The sequence below is a fragment of the Eptatretus burgeri genome, chromosome 7, assembly GCF_056783735.1.
Source record: "Eptatretus burgeri isolate ZD-2024b chromosome 7, Ebu_testis_v1, whole genome shotgun sequence".
Taxonomy (NCBI): domain Eukaryota; kingdom Metazoa; phylum Chordata; class Myxini; order Myxiniformes; family Myxinidae; genus Eptatretus; species Eptatretus burgeri.
The window spans coordinates 36555463-36565187 of record NC_140967.1 but is presented as its reverse complement, the minus strand read 5'-3'; the positions used below and the strand labels follow the sequence as shown (position 1 = coordinate 36565187).

Sequence of the window (9725 nt, the reverse complement as noted above, 5' to 3'; positions counted from 1 at the left end):
AGAGAAGGGCACTCGGTGGAGCACATACCTCCACCGCTCCACAATGCCTGATCCACGAGAACATATCGGACCCATTACATTTTTGAAATATGTTGGATATCGTTTTTGGTCCCATCTATCAATGGTGAAGAATCACTTTAAGAATTAAATAATTCTTATATCCAGATCCTGATTCGGATCTTCACCAAAATCAAATCAATTTGTCTTCATCACACACCAAACCCATCCACCAAGTTTCGTCCAAACCCGTCCACAACTTTTTGAGATATCATGCTGTATATTGTTTTTGGCCATTTGTCAATGGTGAAGAATCACTTCAAAAATTATCGTATCCGGATCTTCACCAAAATCTCATCAGTTCGTCCTTATCAAACACCTAACTTGTTCACCAGGTTTCGTCTGAATCAGTCCATAACTTTTTTGAGATATTCTGCACACAAACAGATAAGCAGACTACAAACAAGAAAAAGATGTCGTACAGGGCAAATTTGCAAAATCGACCTCAATCTCCTCGACCTCAACCTCAAGGTTGCCATGGAAACATCAAGTTGTCCATGTCATCAAGATTAAAATTGACAATATTAATCAAAACTCAGGTCAATCGGACGAAAATTTATTATTTTTCAGATTGACTGATGATTTTATAAGTTTGACTTTGAGTTGACATTTGATCTGAAAAATAGTTGGTTTCCAACTTCAGTGATGCACTATGCAATTTCTGCTTAAATTCCCAGTTAATCGGATGAAAAGTGACGATTTTTCAGATGAAATTTCATGATTTTAGAAATTTGACCTCGAGTTTACCCTTTGACCTCAAAACTAGTTGTTTCCCCAATTCAGTGAGAGACTATGCGAATCCTGTTCAACTTTCAAGTAAATAGGATGTAAATTGATGATTTTTCAGTTAAAAATTGACGATTTTAGAGGTTTGCCCTTGAGCTTTCGATCTGAAAAATAGTTTGTTTCCCAATTCAGTCATGCACTATGCAATTGCTGTTTAATTTTCAAGTGATTCGGATGAAAAATGACGATTTTAGAAATTTGACCTCAAGATGACCTTTGACCTCAACCAATAGGCTTTTCAGTTGAGACTACCTCTACAACTAGGTAAAGTTTAATGACGATTAGTTTAGAATTATGGCCTGCAGGCGATTGACAAAGAGACAGACAAACAGACAGAGGAGGAGATTGGGACCATACTTTGTGCAGAGCGTTGGTGCTGCTTAAGCAGTCTCTTTGGCTATTGGGCACAATCCTGGGCGGGTCGCCACTCCAACACAGGATAGCAGCATGCTGGCACTCATTTTGCTGACCTCGGAAGGATGACAGGTCGAGTTAACCCTACGTGGTATTTATTCAACAGCTGAGTGGAATTTGAACTCAGGACACAGGGATCCAAAGCCCACCACCCAAACCATTAAGCCAACACCAGGCATAAACAGACAGACAGAATAACAAAATCGACTGAATGACTGACTGATATACTTGAAAAAAATCTTTCATTTTGCAATTAACAGACAGGGGTGAAAACATAACCTCCTTCACCTTCAGTGGTGGAGGTAATATAATGAAGGTACTCCAAGGGAGTGCATGAATGAAAACTGGGCGTTTGGGTAAATTTCAATACCCCTTTTGAAGATAACGGGGTGCTCATCATAAAAAATAAAAAAAAAATAAACCTTAACAAGATGGCAGCACGCCATCGCCTCGCATGGCTAAGCCACCATTTTGTTTAGGCCTGCTAAAGAAATGCTTCGACTTGGAATAAACCACAGCAGTTTCTATACGATAAAGAGTTCTAAAACATTTTTTTTTCCCACTCTCCTCACTCGTATCAAATGCCTGATCTTCATACCTCTGAATCACTGTATGCATCACTTTTTAGGTGCAAAAGCAGCTTGGAGCAATTTTACAGAATGGCCTCTCACGGACCGATTGAAGTCGTGTAATATGGAATAGGCAAAGCCAAGAAGCGAACGTAGAACTCCTCTTACATTCGCTTCTGACTTTACCTATAACTTGTTCACAACTGTATACTTGCCAACTATACCGTGGTACGTGTAAGCGCCGCATAGCTGATGATTTTGATGCAATTTCCGGTTACTTCGGCCTGGATTCGGGATCAGCGATCAAATAATGTAAATCACGATTAAAAATTATTTTTTGATGATGCCGGAGATATCTTTATGAAAATTAACTTTGGGAAAAAAAATAATTGAATAAATAAACAATCACTTCTGGTCAAGAATAAAAGAAAATATAAGTTCCGGAAAGAGTTTAAAAATCACTCCCGGCAATGTTAAATACAAAATAAACACTTCCTGTCATGAAAAAAAATCACTTTCGGAAGAATAAAATTAAACTTTGGGGAAAAAAATTATTGAAAAAATAAATAAATAAACACTTCCGGTCATGATCTCCCGGCATGCATCATTCCCCATGACAAAAACCAGAAACAAAAAAAACACAAACAAAACAAAAACGGAAGCAAAAGGGTCATAGCCAACGACACGGATTCACAATTGCAAGGGTATTGTGTTGTTTTTGTTGTTTCCTAGTCTCTCATGTGCACGCGTTAAGTAATATTCACAAGATAGAAATAAATCCCAATCGTGTTTATACACCGCACAGCGTTTAACAACAACAGGAAGCAAAAGGTGATAGCTAACGACACGGATTCCAAAAAGCCAGGGGTATTGTGTTGTTGTTGTTGTTTCCTATTCTCTCACGTGCACGCGTTAAGTATGAAGCTCATTGCGTTCGCTATAATAGAAATCAGTCTTCAGATTTGAGGATTGCAGCTCGTGGACTAATTAAGTGTTGGAATATGAAGTGAAACCTGAAAATTTAAAGATTGTTATAACTAAGCCTATTTACTTCAAAGGGTAACCCAAACGCTGAGACAACCTCGACGCTAATCTATCCCTTGATATGCCACAAAATAGATATGATGTCTTTTTCCAATTTCCAAATTATGAAGTAGGTACATTTGTGATTCAAGGTCGAAATCTTCCTCTTCAGATGAGACATGACATCACGCCATGAAGTAGACCACCAGATCCGTACGGTGTATGGGTCACATTGCGGTACGATTTCACTCAAACGGTGAATCATTTTCAATTTTCCACAAGTACGCCAAGTCGATGCATCGTTGATGCTTCAAGTATCGTAATACAACCCGCATTGGTTTCATGATACACCAACAGCTGAAAGACCGTAAGCTTGTCAGAAATTGGACGAGGTTGGTCCGAAACACCCACGTGTGGATCGGGCCGACACCATGTTTGCTTTTGGCTCAATGTTGTGGTTATCCGCCACAATGGCGAGGATGCCTTACCCACGATTGAACAGGAGAAACAGCTGCAGCTTGAAACTGCAACACCATTTCTACTCAGCTACCGGAAAAAATTTTTTTCTTGTTGTTGTCTCCTAATTGACTAATTTTGTCTCATAATTAACTAACCTAACTAATTTTGTCTCCAATAGTTTCTTCTTTAAAATAAGACCATGATTCTCAATGGTTTTCTTTAAAAAAAAATTTTGCAATTGGGTTCCCCTTTAAGCAAGGCTATGCTCCTACCTTCTCCATATTTACACAAAAAAAACATGCGAAATTGCTAAAGCATCAAACTTAACTTTTTCTACTACTCAGACAATTATATTGAGTGAAGAAAAGATTAAGGAATGTGTCCAAAGTGTAACTTCATTGAGTGCAACAAAAGTTCCCTTGTGGATCACGGGATCGCCATGATGGCTACTGTGGGGTGAGCAGTGGGCATTGCGACCACGGCTGGGTTATCCATGGGGAAATCCCCATAGTTAGGTCGGCAAAATAAATTAGAAAGATCGAATTAAAACAATTAATGTAAAAGGAGGATTAAAATGAGTGAAATAACGAGACAAATGAACCTACGAGTTCAAGAGAGAACTGGAAACTGTTTTCAGCGGCTACAAAGCAATGCTTGCTAGAAAAAAAAAAAAGAGGAAGAAGAAAGAAGTGCAGAAGACTCTCTTTAGTAGCTTCTTCCAGAGGTTGAAAGACCTCAAGCTGATGAACCAACAGCATCAACAACAATAAAACCAAAACCAACAAGTGCAAAGAAGCCAGCATGTCATCGATTGGAGTTGTCAGACATAGAGGAAGGGGCAGACAACCCTTAGCCTCTGTCCGACTAATTGTCAACACCATGCATCCCCACACCAAAACAGGATGGCACACTCGCTCGAAGCTGTCGAACCTGGGTTCAAATCTCAACCCAGCTACAATCTGTCATCTGGTGTTCCACAGGCAGGGTAATTCATCAATGTGTGTGCTGTCCCTCAGATGGACGTTTAACTGGGCATCACATCTGCAGGAATTAGGTGGAGGACATTAAAGAACCCTTTGTGGTGTCCTTTATGAAGAACAGGAGAGCTATCTACAGCATCCTGACCAAATTCTTGCTCTAACCTACAGGGGCACTGCATCAGCAGCAATGCCACACATTCAATCAATGATTCTACTTGCAGCCTTGTGCTGCACAGGAAAAAAAAGAAGACGACACCCAGACAAATACGTCGTCAGACCCCAACATGAGCGACCCTGCATATTCGCAGTTCATAAAATGTGACCCACTTCTACATTCGTGGCCCGGTGCTTCGCAGATTCACGGTTTTTCTTTTCCCTTATGAATCATGGACCGCTGGGAACCTATCCCCCTTTTCCCATTGAAGCAATGCCCCAGCATTTGTGGCATTTTTCAGGAATGAAATTAATGTATCCCTCGCGAATGTTGAGGTCCGGCAGAAGAGTGTTTTATTGCAATATCTATCTATAATTCCAGGTGTGTGTGTGTGTGTGTGTGTGTGTGTGTGTGTGTGTGTGTGTGTGTGTGTGTGTGTGTGTGTGTGTGTGTGTGTGTGTGTGTGTGTGTGTGTGTGTGTGTGTGTGTGTGTGTGTGTGTGTGTGTGTGTGTGTGTGACCGCTGTTTCTCGACAACCGCTGATCCGATCAAATTGAAACTTGCCAGGTATATTGCTGGGGACCTGAGGATGTGCCTTTCAAGGTTTGATATTAATCGGACAAGTGCTTCCCAAGTTCTGGCCATTTATTTACCAAACCAATGACAAGACACGTTGTTGCGTGGGCGTGGCCGATGGGGAAGGGAAGCTCAGCTGCGTTCCGCATTACGGGTTAGAACGTACGGACTTCCGGAGAGTGATGACTTCGTGTATTCTAATAATTTCTCGATTTCTTATGCGTATTTATAGATAAACACAATGCCACAAGTTATGATAGTTTTCATACCGCAAGTTATGATCGTTTTCATATGAGACGGTGCATACATTTCGGTAACATCAGAGTGCTGGTATGCTCCGAACCAGGAAGTAATTTTTTTTCTCTCTTCTCTTCTCTTTTTGTTTTTCCTTGCGATGACATTGCGAAAAGGCAAAATACGTTGGCGCGAATTGAATAATTGGCCATTAAAACCTTAATTGCGAATCATCGTAACTGTGATATGCGAACTTCCGCGCCACGCACGTACGGGCATGCAAGAGCGAAGAAACGCCTGTGTGGTTGTTGTTTGTTGCTCGCGGTTGGAATATTTATTTATGAATTTTTTTTTTTTTTTTTACGGGCACGTACTCGTTATTTTAATTCATTCACTCTAAAAACTTTCCATTCAATTTTATTTTCTTTGTCAGGAACACATAAAGTCAATGGGATTAAGTAAATAGGGAAGTGCCTGGATATCTTCTTCTTTCGGCTGCTCCTGTTCGGGGTCGCCACAGCGGATCATCCGTGTGATCCGCATAGTGATTTGGCACATGTTTTACGCCGGATGCCCTTCCTGACGCAACCCTGGTCGCCTCTTACAACACAGGGATATGGTACACCTATTTTAACCAGGGTATACACCGGCCTAGTACACTGGTACTCATTTCGCCGACCTCGGAAGGATGACAGGCTGAGTCAACCCCCTGGTGTATTAATTCAGTGGCCCAACGGGGCTTGAACTCAGGACCTTTTGAATCCCAAGCCGCTGCCCTAACCACTGCGCCAACACCAGGCTAGGGAAGTGCCTGGATATAGATAGATATATTCATGTGTATTTGTGGTCATAAAGCATAACACAACATTCTCTCTACAAATTCCCACCACCCCCTTACCTTTCACTCTCTTCCCCCCCCCGCCTCCCTTCATCCTCTGTCCCAACCCCCCACCCCACCACCCCAATAAATTGCAGTTTCATGTCTTTGCTGTCTATGTGCGTCTCTTTTCATGTTTTTTATATTTTTGTATACAACTAAAAGACCCGTAAACCCATTGGGTTCCCGTTGTGACAGCGGTTGATGAAAAAAAATAGCTCCAGCGAACTATACCGCTGAGGTTGTTTGCATTGATCAAATTCTCTCGAAGCGTACTTGACTGAATCGGGAATTTATTTTTTAGTAATTTTTTCCGTTGCCCGATTTAAACGAAACGTGATACTACACACCACAGGCGAATGGTGAGTAAGGTGAGTAAATGTGGCTTTCCCAGGAAAGATCATGGCAGATAGTGAGACCCAGAAAAGCTTGAATGAAAGGACTTCTTCAAGAGGATTGATGAGAAAGTAGATGGGGGGGGGGGTGGGTCCTTTCAGAGAGACAAGGTGAGAGTGTGAGATTTGTCAGAATTGAAAGACATGTACGTGTTGGACCAGCTGGTGATTTTATCCAGATCTGCAGAGAGTGAAGAGGCTACTGCTTGCCGATCTGAGGAATGACAGATGATACGACAGAGGGTGGAAGCCATCAGCAAAGAGATAAAGAGGATTTTCCAGTCAGAGATCATTGACGAAAACCAGAAAAAGAACAGGGCCCAGACCACTGCCTTGACGAACTCCAGTCTGGACAGGAAGAGGGGATGAGAGAACTCCATTTCAGGCCACACCTTGGCTGCGACAGGAGAGGAAGTCTGCGAGCCACGAGTGGAAATGGCCTTGGATACCATAGAATGAGAGTTTGGTGAGCAGGGCAGGGTGCCAGACCGTATCAAAAGCACGTGATATGTCTAGGGATATAGCTCTGATTTCATGTCTGGCATTGAGGACCTCCATCCATTATTGGGAGAGCAGAAGCAGCATATCCAGAGTAGAGTGACTTGGTTTGAATCCAAATTGATGATCGTAAATCAAGTCATTGGAGAAGAGGAAGGAATTAATATCTGAAGTGATGATGGTTTCCATAACCTTGCTGATGATTGGGAGAAGGCTGATTGGTCTCGAGTTGCAGGGATCTGTTTTTGTACCTTTTTATGTTTTATGCAGTGTGTTAATGTTTGCCAATTTCCAGGCAGATGGCAGATGACCTTGAGCAAATGAGAGACAGTGAGATGTGTTGTTTGTGCATCTCTGTCTCTATCTCTCTTCCTACCCCCTCCCCACAACTCCACCCCCACCAATCTTAGTATTCCCATCAGCGAAACGGTGGGTGGTATTTGCTCGTACTGAAGAAATGTCAACTCGTGTTGCTTTGGCCCATCACTTAGTCATAAATTATGCGGGGTTGATTGCGAGGTTGGGAATGTTATAAGGCTGCAGTGATTCTGTGACAACATTATTCTATCATATCACTCGCTCTGTTGCTTTCAAGGAATAGAACATGTCCAACTTTCACCAGATCTGAGGGTGTGACCTAAAAGCAGTTGGTGCTAAGAGCTAAATAATCTCAAATTAAAACATGAAATTCACAGCTCCTCTCTCAAATCATTATGGCAGCTTTACCATTAGTCAAAATCTGATGGTCCATATTCAGCTCAAAATGTGGAAAAGTAGAATTTCCACCTGATGTCATTACAGGTCAACTCTGCAACTATGGCTGTGTATGTAGAACTCGTCATGTGCTTACTGAGAGGGGATCATGGTAAGTGATGTCGAACTGCAACTTCACCATTTACTAACCCTCCCTCCCCTGTACTTGAACTTATAAAGTTTATTTGTAAGGTATATAAATTTGCATCGAACCCAGTTCGATGCTTATATTTTACCTTTTGACTTCCTTTGTTGTCGTGATTCGGCAATTCTGAAAGGCGATTGTGTGTGTGTGTATGTATGTATGTACATCTATCTAGATAAAGGCATGAGTGTCTAACTGTCCATCTGTCGGTCCGTCCCTGAACTACTCCCTCAGTTTTGGGGATATCCCCGCGAAACCTTCTGTGAAACGTTTTAGGGTCCGAGCCAGTGTCCTAAGGTAGGTGGAAGATTTTATGAATACCTCAATACAATTATGATTTTGAGTTTCGATCCGTACGAAGCTGCTCCCGATCCGGATGTTACATCAGAATGGTATACGTCTTTGTTTACCGCACGAGTGTTTGTAACATTGTATTTCCTAATATTAATGGTATGTTATTAATTTGTGATTGGAATGATGCTGTTTGTAATGAAAATACAGAGAGATTGAGTATAAAAAAGGATCAGGAAATAATGTGTCTCCACCGGTGACATTCGAGGATTCAGCATTTTTTTTTCCCAAGCCCTTCACGAACCGGTTGTCCAGCCTCTCGATCATGTGCAAAACATGGGTGCCTCACCAGTATGTGTGTGTAATGTGTATGTATATGTATGTATGTTAACACACACACACACACACACACACACACACACACACACACACACACACACACACACACACACCTCGAAAAACCCAGTTTTCCGCTGCGCGGAGGACGGGCAAATAAGTAATTGTCACCGAGATATGTATGAAATGCATACACAAGTTATTACAGAATATATACAAAAACAAAATGAATACATTGTACATTGCTTCAGTACAGTATTTAGAATGTGAGCCATTTACTTTATAATCGAGCATAACATCTTGTTTTCATTCTCCCATGCAGTTTCTCTCTGTTCGACTGGAATGTTATTCAATGTATCCTGTCGCGCTTTCCACCATTCATCCAAAGTGTTTGGTTGCCGTTTGACTTTCTTGGTAGCCATAAAACCCTATATATTCCTCAATATGTTCAGAAGGTCTTTTTGCAGGCCAAGGCATCTTTGTGAGCATTTAATGAGCCTCTTGATGTTACAGATCATTTGTTGTTGTTTTTGTCACCAAAATGGCTGTGTGCTTGGGATCATTTTCATGTTGGAAGTTCAGACATGTACCTGAGTGAATGGCATTTTAGACCTTAAACAGGTTGTGAACGGCATGTGCCAGCAACCTCATCCCACCCCTCCCCTCCCCACCCCCAACAACTCCAACACTCATCCAATACGTTTGGTATTCCACTAAAAGGCCGAATCCATGCGGCCAGACCTTACCCAAAATCTAATCACCTTATTATTTTCACCGACACAAGTTTTGCCCAAATCCATCGACAACGTTTTGAGAAAAAAAAAAAAACGTGTTATCGTTTTTGGCCCGATCAATGGTGAAAAAAAAAACCACAAGAAGGATCCGGATCTTCACCAAGATCTCATCAATTTGTCCTTGGCACACAACCAACGAGACACAGCCAACCAACAGGTCAACCAAGTTTCATCCGAATCCACCTTTAACTTTTTGAGATATCGTCCTCACAGGCAAAGGCAGACAGCAGACAAACAAAAAGGTGCTGATACATAGCCTGCATCCAACTTCAAAGGATTACAAAAGATGATGGTTATGCTGAAGCCAAAAAATTGAACTGCGATGAGTAAAAAATTCGATGAATTATGCTTTCATGCACCATTTATAGTTTGTTTCGACAATGT

General features: G+C 41.6%; 1 protein-coding gene across 3 annotated transcripts in view; it reads right to left on the bottom strand.

Moving 5' to 3' along the window:
- Positions 1-9725, bottom strand: part of LOC147023049 (serine/threonine-protein kinase MRCK alpha-like) — a 328524-nt gene that overhangs the window by 252937 nt on the left and 65862 nt on the right. The gene's annotated exons all lie outside the window — the stretch shown is intronic.